Source organism: Haemaphysalis longicornis, unplaced genomic scaffold (assembly GCF_048455015.1).
Source record: "Haemaphysalis longicornis isolate Haplotype H1 unplaced genomic scaffold, Haemaphysalis longicornis Haplotype H1 scaffold_1, whole genome shotgun sequence".
Classification (NCBI taxonomy): domain Eukaryota; kingdom Metazoa; phylum Arthropoda; class Arachnida; order Ixodida; family Ixodidae; genus Haemaphysalis; species Haemaphysalis longicornis.
Genome location: NW_027526203.1, coordinates 280,025,318 through 280,045,317, shown reverse-complemented (window position 1 = coordinate 280,045,317; position 20,000 = coordinate 280,025,318). Strand labels below are relative to the sequence as shown.

The following is a 20,000-nucleotide window of genomic DNA, read 5'->3' as shown; positions in this document are numbered from 1 at the left end:
GTGTATGGGCAGGTGTACGCGTGCGCGTGCGTGCGTGTGTTTGCGTGTGCGTGTGGGTGTGTGTGCGTGTGTGTGTGCGTGTGTGTGTGCGTGCGTGCGTGCGTGGGTGGGTGCGTGCGTGGGTGGGTGTGCGTGTGCGCGGGCGCGCACAGTCGACTACCGTTAATATGAAGGCCACAGGGACCGCAAAAAAAAAAAAAAAACTCCGGGTTAATCGAACTTCCAATTAAACGGAAAGCACAATAACAGCACTTCCATTATTCCGCAACACGCCTCCTTTCTTGATTTTCGCTGAGCACGAGGTCGCGGGTTCGATTCCCGGCCGCGGCGGCCGCTTTTCTGGTGGAGGCGAAAAGCAAAAACGCCCTTGTGTACGAGATTTCGGCGCACGTTAAAGATCCCCAGGTGGTCAAAATTAATCCGGAGCCCTCCACTACGGCGCGCCTCATCGCCTGCGTTGCGTCGGCGCGTTAAACCCCAGAATCAAATCAATCAAATCCTTTCTTGATTTTGCTCAGAATCTCGACTTTCGTCGGCAGTTCGAGCGTACGACACGGTTTGCCCTGATAGTTCAGACTTATCGCTAAATTCGAAACCCGAAGCGTCTAGCACGCAAACTGCTTACGTTGAGCTGTGCGCAAAAAAGAAGTTTAAGGACCTGAAAACAGAGCTATCGGTTAATTTAAAGTTATTTCAGATAAAAGGCGCCAAGGTGACCGTCATCTCTCGATAAAATTCAAAATTTGTAAGCACCAATACACCGCCGTGCTCTGCATTATGTCGGTGCCATCGAAACTGAGGCAGCGCACAGTCGTAAAGCGCAGATGAGTTGGGACTCACGCTAGCCTTCGCATATCTCTGTTTCAGGTCCTTAAAGGGGCCGTGCAGACAAAACACAATCCAGCCTAAAATCACAAAAGCAATACCGCACAAGCCTAACAAGAATTCCTGTCGTACGACAAAAAACTGTTGTGACAACAGAAGTCTTGTTGTTACGACAAAGCCATCTGTTGTTACGACACACATATCTGTCTTACCGGTACTCACCTACAGGGCAGAAACTTGGAGGCTCACTAAGAGGGTTCAACTTAAATTGAGAACGACTCAGCGGGCAATGGAACGGAAAATGATAGGTGTAACATTAAGGGACAAGAAGAGAGCGGAGTGGGTCAGGGAGCAAACTGGTGTTAAAGACATATTAGTAGAAATTAAGAAGAAGAAATGGACGTGGGCAGGGCATGTAATGCGAAGGCAAGATAACCGCTGGTCATTAAGGGTAACAGACTGGATCCCTAGAGAAGGCAAGCGTTGCAGGGGGCGGCAGAAAGTTAGATGGGCAGATGAGATCAAGAAGTTTGCGGGGATAAATTGGTCACAGTTTGCACAGGACCGAGGTAATTGGAGAAAAATGGGAGAGGCCTTTGCCCTGCAGTGGGCGTAGATAGGCTGGTGATGATGATGATGATGATGATCTGTCTTAACGGCAAAGTCAATTTTCTCAACGGCTAACATTCCTGTAGTCACAACAGAACTGCCATTTACGCTATTTTTCGCAATGGGCAATAACATTCAAACATGTGCAACTACTGATGGAACATCAGGATTACGACAAGACAGGAATTCGGCGCACCACGGAACATCAAACTTAGGACAGGAATGCGACACACGACAAAATTCCCCGCATTTCCCCGAGGGGAAGAATGTGAAAGTGCGAATGCACGAGTTGAATTTGCGCGGTTCGGTAATGTTCGCGAAAGAGAGATCACACACACACACACAACTACAAAGAAAGAAAGATGCATTTATTCACAGACACCTATTTGTGTTGTCGTTGTACTTGATTGCTAGAGCGGATCTCAGATTTGAAATTTCGTGTCAGTACTCCTTTAAGCGGGTGCATTAGCCCTTCTCACGCCCGATTCTTGGCCAATCCCCCACGTGGGTATGTGCCATGTCAGCGGCCAGGCAGCGCGCGCCCATCTCCCCCCGTTGCCAAGGAAGACGAGGAGATTCCTGGCCAATCCCCCACGTGGGTATGTGATGCGGACATCACCGGTGGACGCAGGTTCAGGGTCGCTTAAGAAGTACATTGCACTTAAAAGATCAGAATCACGACACGACAAGGATACGACAAGACGACAGTACGATACAAGAAAATACGACCAACTACAGTCCGCGAAATGCGAGGGCTCGCCACTCGCATCTCGTTGGAATCAAATGGAATACGGCGCAGTAGCAACAGAAGTCAGGAAAGAAGGACAATGACACTACGGCCGAGACGAAAGAAACGACACGCATTTTCAGCGGGTGCCTCGCCTGCGCAGTGAAGTTTGTTCTACGCCCTTCCGGTGGTAGCATGCTCGGTAGACACGGTCGCCAGCCGTGCCCGCCACTGACGACATCCCACGAAAGTGCCTCTCCACCGAAAGATTAAAAGTTAAATTAGCGGTAAGTCACATGCCGTAGCCGCACCTGCACTATGAGGCGCGCAGTAGTGTACCGCTCCGGATTGATTTCGACATCATGGGGATGTTTAACGTGCGCTGAAATCTCGACAGACAGGCGTTGCAGTTTTCTCCTACCACAAGAAAAATGCCGCCGCAGCGTCCCCGGGCTCAGCAGCGCAACGCCTTAGCCACGGATCCACCGCGGCGTGTTTTCCACCGGAACTCATGCCGGCACCAACATTGGGCCACCAAACTAAAACAGGGAGCAAAGATTAACACCAGTCTCTCAAAAATCAAGAAAGGCATATATTATGGGCAGAAACAAAGTAAAATAAAACGTCTATATAGCGTCTAATTACATAAATGTTCGAACTAATTTTCGATATTGCCGCGGTTCTTTGTCCGCCGCAAGCTGTGTTTGGCAAACGACGACTGGCGCACGCGGCCACGTTTAAAGTCTCCCTAAAACTAGGTACGATCGATATGTCCTCCCTGAGAACAGTCACGTAAGAATGCCCGGCGTGGCTCCAGAGTCAAGCGGCAGAGCCAACCTATCAGTAGTCAAAACGGAAGGGAAAATCGTTAAACACTTGCCACAATAATACACACCTAGCCAAGGGAAGAGCAGGAATGAGAGAAGAAACCGTAAGACTGATGCAGTCACTGATCATGAGCCGAATATCTCGGAGCGTACCTTAATACAAACTTACACGCACTGAAGAAAAGAGCGAATGCCATCATCACAGCCGCCATAAGGCAGCCCTCAACGTCTCAAGTTTTACCGCGAGACGAACCGACAACCGGTGGGCCACCAGGCTAACTGAGTGAACACCCACAAACGGGTCGCGAAGACGGGGAGGCCTTGACTCCTAGGAGGGAGAAAATAAGAAAGTTCACCGGCAAAAGTGGACTCGACAAGGGCAACACCGGGTGCCCGGGTGAAGGTCAGTGGGAGAGGCCTTCGTCCTGCGTGGACCTAACGTGGTTGTTGATGACGATGATGATGAATAGGTCCTCCAATTGTATTTTTAAACGCTTTGGAAGAAATCAGAGAAACCGCTCTCGTGGCACCAAGGGAGTGGCTCGGAAAACAAAATCGGGATGGGCCATCGTACCGAAGACACCCCCCCCCCCCCTCCCCTCCCCATAAAAGTATCGATTGCACGCTGTCACAAACATGTCACAGATCCAGCTAGTTCGCATGAAAACTCTAACAAAAAACATGGATCCAAACCAACACAAGGACATGCGATATTGCAGGATCAACTTCATTCAAGGAAACTTCTAGTACCATGAGAACACAGCATACACCAACTCCGGGACGCACGAAAGTAGGAAGCAGCAATTATCCTACATGACCACTCTGGCAATCTTTGAGCCTGCATGACCGTCTTATATACAGGAACGACGAATAGGAAGTTGGAGCCATCCTCTTGGTAATCCCAGTAGCAGAAGTATAGAATGTAAGCTCAGACTCTCAAAGACTCTCAAAGGGCATTAGATTGTTGTCTGCAGGGAGAATACCTAAACACTTCGCTAAGATATTCCCATTTACAATGAAGAAAGTTAACAACGTCTCCTGGACAACCGTACACAATTGTCTGGACGACAACGAGGCACCGACCAAGAGGCACGCGAAGTCATGTGCCGTGCGCGTTACCTCCACGACCACCGCACACCCCTCCACAAAAAAAAATTAAAACGTCTCCTCATCGAACGCCTAGGCACACGATCTTTCCCCGTGCCAAATGTCGAAGAAATGCAATCTGTGGAGCAGATACGCGGCCAATTTTTTTCTGGCACAAGTCTGCCTCAATAAATATTCCTTTGCCTTTTCTATCACATTTGGGTGCTGCCGTTCTTGGACTGCGCAATATTACACTTGTATAGAGGTATGAAATGGGGCTTTGACCAGCTCGTTCCCTCAAGTGTTGCCTGATCTGATTGAGAGGGCAAGGAAAGAAGCTGCTGCATCTGGGGCCCCAGATTTAAGGTTCCACCCGTGAGCTCCCTACCATCTGTTTACCCCTTTTTGCCTAAACAAAAACTCTTTCTCCCTCTTTCCCTCTCTCTCTCTCTCTCTCTCCTCTCTCTCTCTCTCTCTCTCTCTCTCTCTCTCTCTCTCTCTCTCTCTCTCTCTCTCTCTCTCTCTCTCTCTCTCTCTCTCTCTCTCTCTCTTTCTTTTGCAAAAAAGCAAAAACAGTCAGTCCGGCATAGACCTTAGATAATAAACACTTTGAAACACTTACACTGTAACCTTCTAGCTCAAACTGAACAACATCCGCAGCCCCAACCTTTCACTCTGACATCTTAAGACACAGAAGCACAGAGAACCTCTGTCTGTCCTCGTCCACAGCGATTAAACACCTTTGCTGCTAGTCTTTCTCTCTTCGCTTAACTTCAGTGCTCATGGAACATAGATAGTAAATGCAGCAATTCCGTTGGACAACGCTCCCTGAGAGTTCATGTAGCGCTATCGCATCGTACATCTTAAGACCCCAACTTATATGTCAGCTGCACCTTTTGTCTTTTTGTTTATATTTTGGTAATTGCGGATTAAAGCTTCGCAGAACCAGGCGTGTGGCTGAGTGATGGCGGGGATAGAAATGGTGCAGTGAGAAGGTTGATTGTGTCCTCGTTCCCGTCGCATCTTCCTCTTTCAAGAGTTCTGGGATCAATTTTAACCGGTAAACGGGATGCAACACGTTATTAAAAAATATGACATACGAATTGTACGCATTGCTATTAGGACGCGCTAACGGGTACACTACAAAATTACGAAGAAAATGTATTCGTTGCCGGTGATGTCATTGCTTGCAACGCGTTACTGCCAACTCTGGGCGTATACTTAATGAATAATCAGTAATAAATAAATACATACATACATACATACATACATACACACATACATACATACATGCATACATACATACATACATACATACATACATACATGCATGCATGCATGCATACATACATACATACATACATACACGTACACACATACATACATACATACATACATACATACATACATACATACATACATACATACATACTACTGGACGCTCTGTTGCACAAGCCATATTTCCAATCGATTTGGTACACTGTTGGATATCTGTATGAATGAAACATCAAACGCTGGGCATTTTCATTTCCGCCGTAACTATGCCGGCAACAGCTGCCCGCGCATGATTAAGATGCTACTATAGCACTACATACAAGAATTGGGACGCCGGTTGCACCATTGGGGATTCTGATGCTCTCTTGAGAGTAATGGTGCACAAATACTTCACCAATGCGAATAGCCAGTGAAATTTTGGAGAAACTGACAAAAAAGCGGCACACCGCTGACGCAGCGGTTAGATATGTTTGTCAAGCACAAATGGGGGCGCCCTGGGTTTTCGATTGGAGCTAAACAAGATACCACCAAACAAAACAAGTACTCGAAGTAACTAATCTCCTCTCGTGCAAGTAAGTGCAGTTCCTTACCCGATAACACCAAAGGTGGCACGTTTACGCAGTTATTGTCGAGCCGATGAATTTCAAAAGCCCAGTTATACCGCGGGTTGTTGTTTCGTGCCCTTTGCTGACCAGGCTGCACTTACCAATAGTGGCTTGCGTCCACACAGCTGGTAGTCCGCATCTCTGTCTTCTGCACAATGCTTCAGGAGCACTGTGCCTCAAGAATGACCCGGTACTATTCCCCAGCTAAGCGGAATTCGCTTACGTCATTGTGTTAGAGAGGGAGACAAGGCTTCTTCACAAAAACTGGAGATTTCAGTCCTGCTATCGGAAGGCTCGAAATACCGTATGGGGATTGCCATGGAGAGATGGGGTGACTACTGATAATCAGGGTAACCATTAGGAGACGGAAAAGAGAAAGACGAGAGATTAAAAAAAAAAAAAAACTCTACAGATAGGTGTAAGAACACATTTAAAAAAATTTAGTTTTTATACAACCAGGTAAATATACATTGCGTTTTCGAATGACTAAATACGTTTCCTAAGTTCCGTGTCTTAATTATACCAAGCCCAACAAAATGATTATTTCTTAAGTTTAAAACGTGTTACTGGGTCAGGGTGATAGAAACCGGCATAGTTCTTCCTGCCTTCACACCGTACAGGAGACAGGGAGCTTACTGCTGCTGCTGCTAATGCAGTGGCGAATCAAAAGTATATGCATACCTCATGTTCTATGTTCTCTCACGCAGCATACATTTGGCACAATTGTGAATCCTCGCACCTAGATATAAAGCTGCAGTTATACATTTCATTCCAACGAAGCGGAATTTTCGATACGGGTGAATGGCCTACAGAGGTAAGCATCTGCGGCTCGGGTCCAGCCAGTAAGACAAATTCAGTGTCCATGCGACACTCTACTAGTGCTGTAACGGAAGCGATAAAATACAGAAGTGAAAAATTAATAGACATCCTTCCTGTTTCCTTGCTGGTGCTTTAAAAATCAGCATGCGCAACTTAGTCGATAAGTCTCGTTGTTTTGAACTTGTGGAATCACTTCCATAATAGGGTCTATTTCAGTGCATTCCGGTACCTTCAGGTCTCTGACTAATGATCTCATAGAACCTCTTCTCGAGTAAGTTACATGCACGAGTAAAGGTAATTTTTATCACAAAGAGGACGTGAAACGGAAAAACGTAATATACAGTCGCGTATAGCTGCAGAAGGCCTCAGCGTCTCATACGCCCAGGCGGTTCAAAAGCTAAAACAGACTCAGAATGAGATCTTGCCCAGTAGGGGCAGTGTGCCAGGTGGACGTGGTCGCTCCGACGAATGCTACAACTAATTTTATATTGATGGGAAAATGTACATCCGTCGGTGCTGGCTTGCTATAACGTCACTGTGCCGTTCTTCGCACTTACATTTTAGCACCCTCTCGGGACGGTTGATAGCTGTGGGTTAAGAGCCACAGAGGAACCTCCTACCAAGGGCTACTTGCGATGAGCAGCTGAATCTGATCTTTCTAATCCGTTAGGGGTCGGTTGGAGAAACGCTCAGAAAAGGAAACAGTTAAGGTGGTGCAGGAGAGAATCTCCCCCGCTCTTGAATCTCTGCCGACTTAATCGGCGTCGCGATTCTGGTCACGAAAGCGATTCCCCGACACATTCTGGTCACGTCGGCCTCATTGGAAAACGGCGCTGCCCCGCCTCGCCATTCGCTGGTTGCAGCGTGCGCTGATGCACTGTTCAGTGCGTGCTGTACGCGGCCATTAACAGGCCACAACGATGCCATTCGCGCGCAAACATTGGAGCAAATGATGGGGCACGCGTTTTGGGCCTTTGTAAAGAGTTCTGCTTTGCTTTCCAGCGACTCCCAAGAGGCGACGTCATGGTGCTCACGGAACGCTCCCTTTTTATTAGGGAGGCTTTAGCGTAGAATGGGTTTATGGGCTGGGATGAACATCTGCTGAAGTTTCGGTATTTTATGTTCTGCTGTCTTCTCTTATGTCGTGTTGTGCTATGTTGCAGAACAAAAAAGAAGGGAAGTGGCACACTGACTTCCCTTCGAGATACAGCTGGTAGCAAAACGATCCTCTCCGTCACTGTAAACGGCACAGTACAGAAGCAAGAGATACTGGGGAAGCAACAATAAAGCGTGTACTTCATATGCGCCCGTTCTTTCATAAGCACGGTTAACAGCAGAAAAACACCTTCAATATCGGGGCTCAGAGACCAAAAAAAAAAAAACGCTCTGAAATTGAGACAGTTATTTTCGCTTTGATGGCACCATTTACTAGACCATCACGCACGTCAATATTGGATGTAATCGATAATCAATCCCGGGACTGCCTGTGGACTGCCCGGGATGCAATCTGGCGCTCGAATATCCCCCATATTCGCATACGGGAGCTGAGGACCGAGGGCAGTCCTCGAATTGCCCACGTACTACCCGCAACCAGCAAGTAAAAGATGGTAATTTTTAGGCACAGGTCACAAGCTTAAAGGTCCTGCTCCCAGCACCCGCACACTCGCACGCAGCCTCTCTTGAGTGTGCGTTCAGTAGGACTGCATCGGTATAGCCCTCGAAAGTTCGCTCTTGATGAAACTAAACGAATAGTTTTACCCTAAGATGGATGCGCAACCTTTCCGCAGTCGCATATGTAATCACATTCTTTATATCCACTACGTTTTAAAACGATGAATGTGTTTTATAGTAGGACGAAATATTTTATTGCGCGAAAGTGTTTTACGCCAGTGTGGATTACAGTATTACGGTAGTAGCAGAGATGTACACGGGAAAGTATGAGGAGAGGCAGGATTTTTTTAGAGAGCCTGCTTCGCGTGCAGTTTTAAAAAAGTCCTGCGTTTCCGCGTAACACCTAATATTAGCTACCCCCTCCCCCCTCCTCCCCCCCCAATCCCCCAAGGTTATTTCTAACCATCGAGTTCACTTGGTTTTTCCCTGAGAATTTTTCCTTACGCGAAGCATTTATGACCGAAAAATGGGGCATTAGCCTGATAGAAAATTGTTCTGATAAGTTAAATCCACTGAGAGCATAAACATCTGGATTAACTCGTCATCGAGGCGAAATACCACCGTCGTCAATCATTTGGCTTTGAGGGACAGTGTGCGAAAGCTTGGTTGGAAGTGAGCGTCACCTTTGACTGGCTCGAAAAGAATCTGCAAACGTGTAACGTGAGAGAGAATTGGTGAATATGCGCCCAGTGGCCTGCAACGAATGTCGCCGCGACGACAGTCCCTATCATGAGTAGCATCGGCTCTGAGTCGTATGGCGAAAACTACGATTTCTCCAAAATGTACGCAGGGATTGTGACAGTTGGACAGCCAAGTTGACGCTGCTTTTGTGCACATTAAGGCCTTTTGCCGCTTCAAAGATATTACGGGTGCTCAATAATGTTTTTTTTTTCGTTTGCGTGAAATTCAAACCTTATTGCCGCCCGGTTCCCCGCTCTCCAAATAACACCGAATGTTTTGCCTGCAATAAAGAAAACGGGAAAAAAAGCAAATGAAGGACAATGCAAATGCAGAAAAAGTACACTGCAACGAAGGACCGTATACACACAGGTGGAAATGGGGCAAAAGAGGTTATGTGATCGGGTGGACGGAAGGCTTATAATGCCGTCGACCTGAATTCACCATTACGTTGTTGCAACTAGGCATGTCCCCAAGTTGCCGCAAAGATTTCATGAGGAGTCGGGGTGTACACGCCACTAGTTTATAAGTAAAGATTCCGAGTGCAGGCCAATTTCATATTGCTTCGGGTGGACAACAGCGCGAGGCGTGCATTGTTGTCACCACGCAGACCCTATTTTTTACTCTGATGACATGCTGGGCCTCTTCAATTTCCAAATTCGCGCATTTGGCCACGCTGATTTGTCGTTCTGGAGCATTGCGGTGAAGCCCACCTGCGGTGATTTTTTTAGGTTGCGCTGCTGCACAAATATTACGGACGGCGTCACTGTCGAGGTGATTGCGCTAATCGGAAATTGCCACCATCGCAAAAAGTTGAATTTTCATCTGCAGCTTCCTGTGTCAGAAATGCCTGTCTAATATGATGATAAGGAATGTGTACACCGGAATTCACATTAATTTATTTGGGATCGATTCAATTTTTATTTTCTGCATTCGTTTTCTTTCGGTGCGTGCTGGCTAATTTCAGCGCAGAAGCATTTTTTTTTCGGATTCCTGCCTAATTGGCAAATGTCAGCCACTCCCAGCTATCAAACCAGCCGCATTGCGCACAGAAGCAGAACGCTTTTTCGGAAGAGGGGAACACTTATAACCTGGCCATTCCTGCCCGTTGCTAAGAGGTGATCGTACCATAGCGCGGTATGGAACGTTTCACTTGAAGGCGGGCCACGTGTCGATTCTTGGAATCTGTGGTACGCCCTTCCGCGTGGGTAATAAGGAAGCCCCCCCTCAAAATTTTAAGAAACTAAAACACGCCTAAAGCAGCCCTAAGAATTTCATTTCCGAATGCAATATGCGGTGTAGCCTCTTGCTCAAAGCTATAGTTGCTATATATATCAAAGAAAGCCTGTAACCCGGCAGAAGTAATACGAGAAAATATGGGTTACGAGGGGCGCGATCTCGAGAAAATCACATTTGTCTCATTTGTCATGGAGCACTGCATCGTGCTTACTCTGGTGTCGAAAGACGTTCTTTTTTTTTTTTTGTCTTCTGGAACTTACAAATAAAACCTTGCAGCAAGCTTCAATCGTAGGTAAATTGGCGCTGTTGTCCCTACCATCCTTATGCAGTTTTCGCTTCTCGTTGATATCATCTTTGCACACCTGTTTAATTCGAGGCCGTAAGCCGCTATCAGTTAATCCCTGTGCAAGGCCTCGTTGCAGCCTTTTTCCTGCCCGCGGAAGACGGACGCGGGTCATTTTCCGGTTTATCCCCCTTCTAACGAAGCGCTTGGGGCAGAATATAAGCTTTAAAAAGCAGCAAGGGTTCACCCCGGGGATTAAAGTCATAATTACTTTTACCCTCCACCACCACTAACCGGGGCAGCGGCTGAGTAGTTCCGAAGCGACGTGGATCTTCTCTTTATCTCGGCTGATTAGCTGCCCTGAAAAGGGTCCCTAGGGGATCATGGCTCGTGCAGCGAATCCCTGCTTCCGTATTCTACGTTCGAGTGAGACGTTGACGCGTCGAGCGGGGCTGGAAGATGCCGATCATCGTCAGTTTTTATTAATAGTTGTAAGGTAAACATCTAGCGCCCCTTGCCGACGATAAAACTTGCAGTTAAGTAATGTTATAAGGAATGGATGACGGAAGCAGAGCAAAGCGGGAGGGACGGCCAGAAAGGGTATAGAGCTCGCATCTGTCCATGCATTGCCGCACTTGCGGCCGCGTTTCTTCATGCCATAAAACCTGAGAAAGTATTCAAACACAAATGACTTGGGATAATTCGGAGGTGCTTAAAGGGACTCTGCAACACTTCCGATAAACACTTCCGATAAACAGAAAGGCAGCGTCGGGCTTCTTTCTACCAGATCGACAGCAACGCCGTACGTAGTCGTTGACAGCCCCCTGAGATAGACGAATTTCTCTGCGAAAGAAAAGCAAACCTAGTTTCCTTGAGGTGCGCTACAAAGAGCATCGAAAGCGCAATACGTTGACTGCTGTATAGGTCTACTTGAGGCAGTTATGCGATGCATCGCACCCTACACCGATGTTGTCGTTTGCATCGGGACTGCACTCCAAATTCGCTTCACGGCGGTATAACACAGGGTTGGGGAGGGGGGGGGGAAGGGGGGGGGCAGCGGAGCGGTGTAGCGACCAAAGAACGGCAAAAAAATGGCGGGAGAAGGATATGCCGGTGTAGCACGCCGAAAGCCTGGGGCACATAGGAAGCCATGGCTGTCGGGCAATCAATTGCAAGGGGTAGGAAGTCCCGTGCAATACATGTCTTACATTTGGCAACTTTAATGCGTGAGCATTCGTTGGAGACTCCACCCCGAAAAATTCGTCCGTATGTCGGTCTGTCTGTCCTTAGCGTGTGACACTATTCGCACCATAGGCATACATGGGCAACATGGGGTATTTAATAGAAGACCCTTTGTTTAATAAAAGATCCTAGGCCTAAGGTCCCAGGACCTCCAAGCCAAACGCACGTACAGGTCGGGGATGAGCCGCTAGGAAAGAATCCTTGCGCGCTATCTCGCAATTCCCACTCCGGAGTTTTCCCAAATCCTTTTATCGTTGCAATCGCTGCGTCCACAAACGCGCGCTTGCAGTGCGGCTCCCACTTTCCGTGTGGCCTATCGACCAAAACAGAGCGCTTCTAATGCCTGAAATTTTCCACACTAGTTCGCAAGTGTGCACAATAAGAAAAAAAAAAAACGGCACAAAAGTGCTAAACAACGACAAAGGGACCGAGAAACTACACAGCCGTCTTCCACCTCCGGTTATTTTACTAAGAATTCATTTTCACAGCTTGCAGTATGAACCGACGAGCCAAAGGCTTCCCTTGCTTCAGTATGAACAGAGTTCCTCCAGTCGCTCTCAGCGTGCTTTATGTCTGTTACATCCCGTTAAGTTTGGAAACAGAACAAAAGATTGACAATATTGGGGTTTGATGAAACTCATGAGAAGACTTTCGGAAAATTCGAGAGCAACCGACCTCCGGTGTGCGCTACACCTGTAAAGCAAGAGTACATCATCTGAAAACGGAGAAATGCGCCGTCGGGGACTCCATTCTGCTGGGCCGTTACCTCAAATACTGCAATGGTGCGTCGAAGTTTTTATATTTATTCTGTAGGCTGCAAAGGAAGCACCAAACAAGAAACAGTAATCTAAACAAGAACAAGGGGAAAACTAGATGACCCGCGTTGTCCCTTAATACTCGGGGCGCATAATGTAGAGGGGACCGAAATTTATTTATGCAAACGGGAACATAGTTGTAGCGGATGCGTGTAATACTGGCCATTGACAAAAGAAAGAGAAGCCAGGCGAAAATAGAGGCGTGGTGATTACTCAGGGAGCGCCGTCCTCCCTGTCCCGCCACACTTAAGGGAAGAAAGTAGGGCTCGATGAAGGCGTTCAAGAAGGGGGAAAATGGGGTGAAATTGCGTGCTATAAGTCTGTTTATGCTACCATCTCCTCGACAAGTGGCCCCACTGGCAATGAGAGCACTGAACGAAGAAGGGGGCATTGAAGTCACCCTCAACTGGGCCTTGGTGACCTCGGTTAAACTTGACAATCCCACATAAAACATTACAAGGTAACTGGGACAAAGGACAAGGCTACACGTGAGAGAGCAAGCTTTGTATTGTCTTTCCCGTATAGCGTTCATACCATGTTACACTAATTTCACGTGAAGGAAAGTAGTCATTCTAATCAGGCCTGACTGCTCTCATCCGCGCATTTTTAAATCGTCCGCTCATCTTACAATGATGTTTCTTCTCGTAATAATTCCAGAGCCAGTTTCGGCTAGTATTTAAAAAGGAATAAAAAAATAGAGACAAGTTAGTCCGTATCGTTAGATTATAGGGCCGTCAACACAAAGATCTAAATCGTGGCAGCAGCCTTTGCTTATTAAAGCAGAAATACAAAAAGCATGAAAATAGGTATCGCCGCCCCAAGCACTTTTCCGATTTAAATATTGGTACGTCAGTAATCGCGAATGGGGGAACGAGATTGGCGGAGTTTGTCTAAACCTTCTTGCGAATAAAAAAGAAGAAGAAGGACAGTAAAAGAGGAACACGTAAGTGTAAAATACAAATGTGAGATCGATCACTGGTCAACACAAGTTTTTAAGGGCAGAAGCGAACTAGTAGAATGGGTAACATATCACTGCCTGTGTCGCTACCACACGCTGTAAGCCCTGATTCAGTTACGATTTCAGTCAGATATTTTGCCTTGCTGTACAAGCGAAAGCGGTATACGACGGAGTGGCGTCAGCTGTTCATTGAACGTGGAGTAGAATGGAATGACGGCGTACAGCCCTTGAGAACCAGGGTGCCTCGTCCACGATGCATGGTCATGTGTCATGCAGAGGAGAGGAATTATAATCCCTCTCACCGAGAGGTCTGTATCCCGCGTCATCCACGCACCTTCCCTAATGCGCGCCTACTTACGTGGGTTGCGTTTCACGGAGTCTGTGTGAGTGTTTACGTGCTCATGGATACACCCATCACGTGTCCCCGTATCCCAGATTGTTCTTAGTTCATTTGAAAGAAGATTCAACTTTGATTTTCTTTTTCATCGCTGCATGCTGCTATTTGTTCAATTTCTGGGCGACAAACCTTTTCGTCAGTAGAAAGGGTTTTAGCGTTTTGCGGTGGCGTGTGTCGGTGCTGGTTGTCGGGCTTCTCGGGGGAACGGGGACCAGGAGTGGTTGATGGAGGAGACGGAACTCGTAGCGAAACAGACTTTTATTTACATGCCGAGAATACCAGTTGCATATACAAAAAAGAATGATAAGGATTTTTTTACCGTCACAAGCTTCCAGATTTCCGGAGTTCCCCGGCCAGTAGGTACAGTCCGGTCCGCCCTGTACCACACGTGAGCAAGTTTTAATGCACCATCATCGTCCACGTGCAGACAATTATATCGAAAATAACGCCGATTCCATTGCTGCCTCGCGACGAGAAGCAGGGAACGAAAAGGAGGTGAACTCACTCCTCCGACGAGACAGCCTTCCAAGGCTCAATCGAATGGGATCGACGACTTTGGCTCGCACCCGCCTCCAACCGCAGCGTTGTCCCCACAGGTAGAGGAGGGGCGAGGTAGGATAGAGCGTCTTCCCGTCAGGATCGAAATGGGGGCCTTACAGAGGCGATATTTCGTCTTGGTCAACGGCGCAGCAAAAATATGACTTTTCATGGCCGCGGCGATATTAACACATCCCCGCAGAACGGGGAACAACAAAATTGGCTCTGGCGTGCAGCCAACAACCGGAGGGATTCTAGTAACTGTTGGCGCCGGAGGATCAGCTCGACCAGTAAATTGGTATCAGCTCCAGACCACACTTCCACGAAGACAGAACATCAGGCACCGCGTCACCGCGGACAGCACCTTCCTAGGTTCCACGAAGGGTCTAGGCGGGAGGCACATCTTCTCAAGGCATGGTGCGCACCCAGTCTGAAACAACACAGAGTCATGCCCGCCAGTCAGACAAGTGCAATACCTTTCCCGGTGAGACCCACCGAGTCTCGTTCACTTATTATTTCTTCGTGGTTAATTCGTTACAAAAAAATCAGGATCACCCGAAAGGGATGCACGGAGCTGAATTCATACCTTACTTAAAGAAGAAACCGAGACGTTATGTCCAAACAAAATACAACAACAACAAAAACACAATAATCAGAAACTTAGGTTGGAAAAAATCAAGACCAGTAGCAATAAGGCCATTCTAACCAAAGGGGAAACAACTCTGAACATTTGCTATCGCCTGAATGAAACAACCCGAAAACGATCGGTTAAACTAGTCAACGGCAAATAAATCGACCGCAGCATATTGGCGAATGTTCGGAGAAGGCATTAGTGGATCCGAAACGATCGTTTGTCTCCCTGTGCTGCATTTGCTCGCCAGGATAATCCTGCCTGGTGATAGCCTTGTATTCCACAAAATTCCAACGCCCAGCAATGTCGATACTATTCTGACGCAAAAAATTAACACCTCACACTTTACGCAAAGAGTTTCGCAAAGAAATGCAATGCAAAAACCGCACTAACCCTGTCAGTTGAATCAAACTGCGCAACGTTACTGGAAGCTGCCGCAAAGGTTGAGCTTCCGGCTCAACGCTGACTGACAACTCTGCCTTCAATTTTTACTACTAACTTTCCTCTAAACAACTCAATCTCGAGTTTTGAGCTGCCTGGTGCACCACTACGATAGTGCATTTTACAAGCTGCAAGCAGCAAGGCCGTAGCTACGGGGCGTGCCGAGGCGGATCCACCAGCACAGCGGGAAAAAAATATCCTTCCAATACCCCAACACCTAGTAACTTTTCTTCTTAAGTGTAGCGTCCTGGGCACGTTGGTACTCCATTGTTGAATAAAATGATTGCGCTAAAAAGAGACACGGACGGAGTGAGGACAGACACACACGGCGCAAACTTCCGACTACTTTTTATTGCCACTGTGTCAACTTTACAAAGGACGATCGCGCATGCGCACGCAAAGAGAGAGAGATTAAACGTTCGGTGATGCGGCGGCCAAGAAAACCAATTCTTTTTCGGTAAGAGCCAGCGAGGGCTTGCTAACACACTTATCACCGAGTCAACAACTTATCACACTTATCAACAACTTTTCTTCAGCCGGCTTCGGCAGAGTACCAGGTTGAGTTCAGCGCGCTTATTTTCAGATTAGTTGGAAGTCGTTTAGCGTGCACAGAGCTGCACGCAGCATGTGAAATGAATTACAGTTACACCCTATTCGAAGGGCACTGCTCTGGCAGACACAGTTTCTTCATCTTAGGCACGACGTTAACATGTTCTTGGTGTCTTTAACAAACTTCAACTTCTTCTTTATCGTCGGGCACTTCTTTGATTGATCAATGGAATCATTCTTTTTTGTGTCTCCCTTTCCAACAACTCAAGACTTATGCTCGCTACTTCTACTCCGACGGTAGGTTTTCTCCGCTCCTTACATCAATTGTTTGCTGCTTCCACTGCTGCCTTGGGCGACACCTCTACTATACCCTGAGAGTCCTTAAACTTTCCCTGAGGTTGTTTGGCGACCGCACCCAGTTTACCTCCCTTCTCTTTCAACAACAGCCTGTTCAGTCAGTTCAGAAAGAGTTGTGGATCACGCACAGACCGGTCGCCGGAAAAGAGGTGTGGGTCGCCAAGAACAGCCGCCTCAGTGTGTATGACACCAAACGGGCCTTTCATTGTCCCCCTCTCAACGGAAAGGCAAACGCCGCCCTTTTTTTGAGAGCGTGCTTGTTCCCAAACGCACTTTCTTGTCAAGTGAGTCGGGTCTAGAAAAGAAGCATGCGCCACGGCTAAGATGGCTGCTGAGTCACAAAGAACCCTGCACGGCTTGTGTGTTGTTCACTACCAAATCGCGAACGTAGGGTTGCAGGAGCTGCTCATCGTCCTTGATGCTTCCGACACAGCTTCTGCTGTTCGCAACCTGCGGCTACGTGTCCCTGTTCCAGACAAGTGAAACAAGCCATTGGTTTTACACAACCAGTTTAGTGGAAGCCACAAGGTGGAGTAAGTTTCTGCGAAAGCAAAATTTGACAGCTACGAGAAATGCAGCCATACCGCGACAAAGGAAAGCTGTACAGCCTTCTCAGAAACTTTGCAGCTAAAAAAATCCTGGACCAGGCAGAATTTTTCTTCCGCTGCGAAGTTTCTGTTAAAGATAGTATTCCTTTGTAGCCGCATGCCTGCACTTCAGGTGGACATCAAATGCTCCCTTCGCGGAAACAATTTGTTTGCGTTTCTCAGATTTCTTATCCTTTCTCGCGGTCTTTGCTTTAGCGGACTAGATGCTTTCCTCAGAACTGGACTAGACGCTTTCCTCAGAACTGATCTTTGACAGCGCGAAAATTCGCGTGGACACCGTGCTGTTGACTGGCTTTTTTCAAAACATGGGGTGTTACTGTCTCTGGCCGTTTCTTTCTTGCGTTCACGGTGGCACACAAATTCTTTCAGAGCCATAGCTACCCTCACCCCGGTGGGTACCATCAGATCTGTCTTGAACGCAGTTCCGAACGTACTCTGGCAGTAGGAGATAGCTCTGCAGGAGCCCGAAAGCATGGACGGCTTTGTCGTGATCCCCCAAACACTATGGCTTCTTAGACAGTTATGCATGTCAGCGGTCAGCTTATTGAGAACGCAATACAGTACCCGGTTAGGTGCTTCCTGGCATCCCGAAAGCGCTTCCGGAAAGTTTTGACTGGCATTCGGTACTCTTCGAGGAGGCTGGGCCTGAAGCTGTCATAAATGTCGGCCTCCTCAGTAGTCAATTTTGTCACGCCTGCGGCTTTACGCGGTAGCACGGTAAGCAAGTACTGTGGCTACGCATCTTCGGGAAACCTCGTCTTTGTGCATGTACTTTCGAAATTAATGTCAAAAAGAGCGATGTACTCTCCTATGTTGTACGGTGCCATAAGGTCGCTCATTTTAAATGATATCCGCTCCCCTACGCCAGACGCCCTCGCCGTTCGCTTCTTTCCGTGGGAGCTCAAGTTCAATGCGTTTGAGTTCGATTTCTAGGTTCTTCCGCTTGAGTTCATCGGGATGAGCTTCCCGCTTTCTCTCTCTCAGTCTACCTCTTTCCTCTCTCTGTATCTGCCCGCTCGCTCTAGATTATTTCTTTTTTTCGTTGCTCATTTGCTAATCAGACAGTGTTTTCATCATTTTTTTTTCGTTGCTAAGCAGACAGCGATTTGATCATCTGTCACATCCAATGCGCGAATAACCCATGGCTTTTTAAAGCAAGGCTTTTTACCTCTACCCCCAAGGGTTCTTTCGAGACCGTTGGTGTCACCAGAAAACTCCAGCGAACAAATAAAAGAATTTACAGGCACCGCCGGGAACCGAACCTGGAACTAATAGCGTAACACACCAAGAGCCCGTTGTCTTACCGATTTAGCTACGAGCCCACGCGGAGACGGGGAAGACGGGTGGTGGACTCACCAAGCACCTCTACGGGTTTACCTCCTGCGTTCTCGCTGAATGCCACGTGAAAGCGTCACGCGACCACTCCCGCCCGTCTAGTGGCCCTGTGCGCACCTTCCTCATGTGCTAAGAGTTACAAAAATTAAGGGAAGCTCACACCAATGCATGGCATCTCACTTCTAGTACGCCAATGTGCTAAAGACTGTCGCCACCAGTGTTCACGTAAAAAATCACAGCCCCTTGTCGACCGCCCTCACGCCAAATCAAGGAATACATTCAAATACTCCTTGATGGCCAGGCCATCACTCCAAGCCCCTGCATCAAGATCCTGGGCCTACATCTCGAGGCTAACACCAAGAGTGACGTCTCCTTGTAGCGCCTCAAAAACAACATTAATCAAATCATACACATGATCAATCGAGTTGCCACAAGAAGTGAGGCCTAAAGGAATCCGGTACCTTTCGATTAATTGAAGCTTTTGTCCTCTCAAGAGTCACTTACGTCAACCCCCTGTCTTCTTCTCGACAAGGAAGACATAGAGATGCTTTATATAATGATTAGAAAGGCGGTCGAGCAGGCCATTGGTCTTCTCATGAGTGCGTCCACACAGAGGGTGCTTAGCACGGGGCTCCACATCACGGTGGAAGAGCTGATAGAAGGCCATCTTTCTAACCAGAAGGTCCGACTCAAAACTGCAGTGGGTAACCGCATGCTTCACCAGATTGGCTGGCAGCCCAGAATGTCACTCCGCTTAACGTACTCCCAGACTCTTGCGACTAGAACTAAAGATGCTCCCTTTGCTTAGAAATATGAACTTCTCACATGACGAGGGTCACCGAAAAGCACGGCTCAAGCGCTAAACACCACCCTCGGTGGGTATCATGCAGTTATCTACACAGACGCCTCCAAACATCGAGGGCAGCAATACGCCATCATCGTGGCTACCTCCAAAACCAACCTCCTTGCGTGTACCTCGCTTAGGACCCAAGAAATGACGGCAGCAGAAAAGGCAGCCATCACCTTGGCTCTCACTCAACCAGGGGTTCGGAGGTAGTTCACCGATTTCCAGCAAGCCTACTGGAATTACCAGTCGAGTTGGGTGTCCTGACCTGCACTGCGCGTGTTAAAAACCACTCCCTAAACGGTTCCATTCAGCTCATCTGGACACCCCCTCACACTTCAATGGAGGACAACAAATACACCCACCCAACAAGCCTGCGCTTTTACCTCCCGTGCTATGGAGCTGCACGAGGACAGTCACCCGCTTTTCTCGTTCAGGGACATAACCCAGCATTATCGCCTTCTGAGACAGACCCCACCTTCGCCTTACCCTGACCTTTCCATAGAACAACAAACTGCCCTGCGGCTCATCCAATCCGGCTCCTTTCCACACCCGACGCGTCTTCACTTAAGGCACCCGAATCGCTACGAAGCTGAATGTAAATTTGCTCCGAAGTAGGACCACTCTGCCACATAATCGGGG

At 47.8% G+C, this 20,000-nt stretch overlaps 1 protein-coding gene and 1 long non-coding RNA gene across 4 annotated transcripts in view; one reads left to right on the top strand and one right to left on the bottom strand.

Moving 5' to 3' along the window:
* The window catches only part of LOC144146717 (sushi, von Willebrand factor type A, EGF and pentraxin domain-containing protein 1-like), a 759,548-nt gene that overhangs the window by 149,367 nt on the left and 590,181 nt on the right, over window positions 1-20,000 (top strand). The window lies entirely within an intron of this gene.
* The window catches only part of LOC144146737 (uncharacterized), a 94,872-nt gene continuing 89,252 nt past the window's right edge, over window positions 14,381-20,000 (bottom strand). Inside the window, exon 3 of the long non-coding RNA XR_013317693.1 lies at window positions 14,381-15,023. This is a non-coding gene — a long non-coding RNA (uncharacterized LOC144146737). The remainder of the gene's footprint in view (window positions 15,024-20,000) is intronic.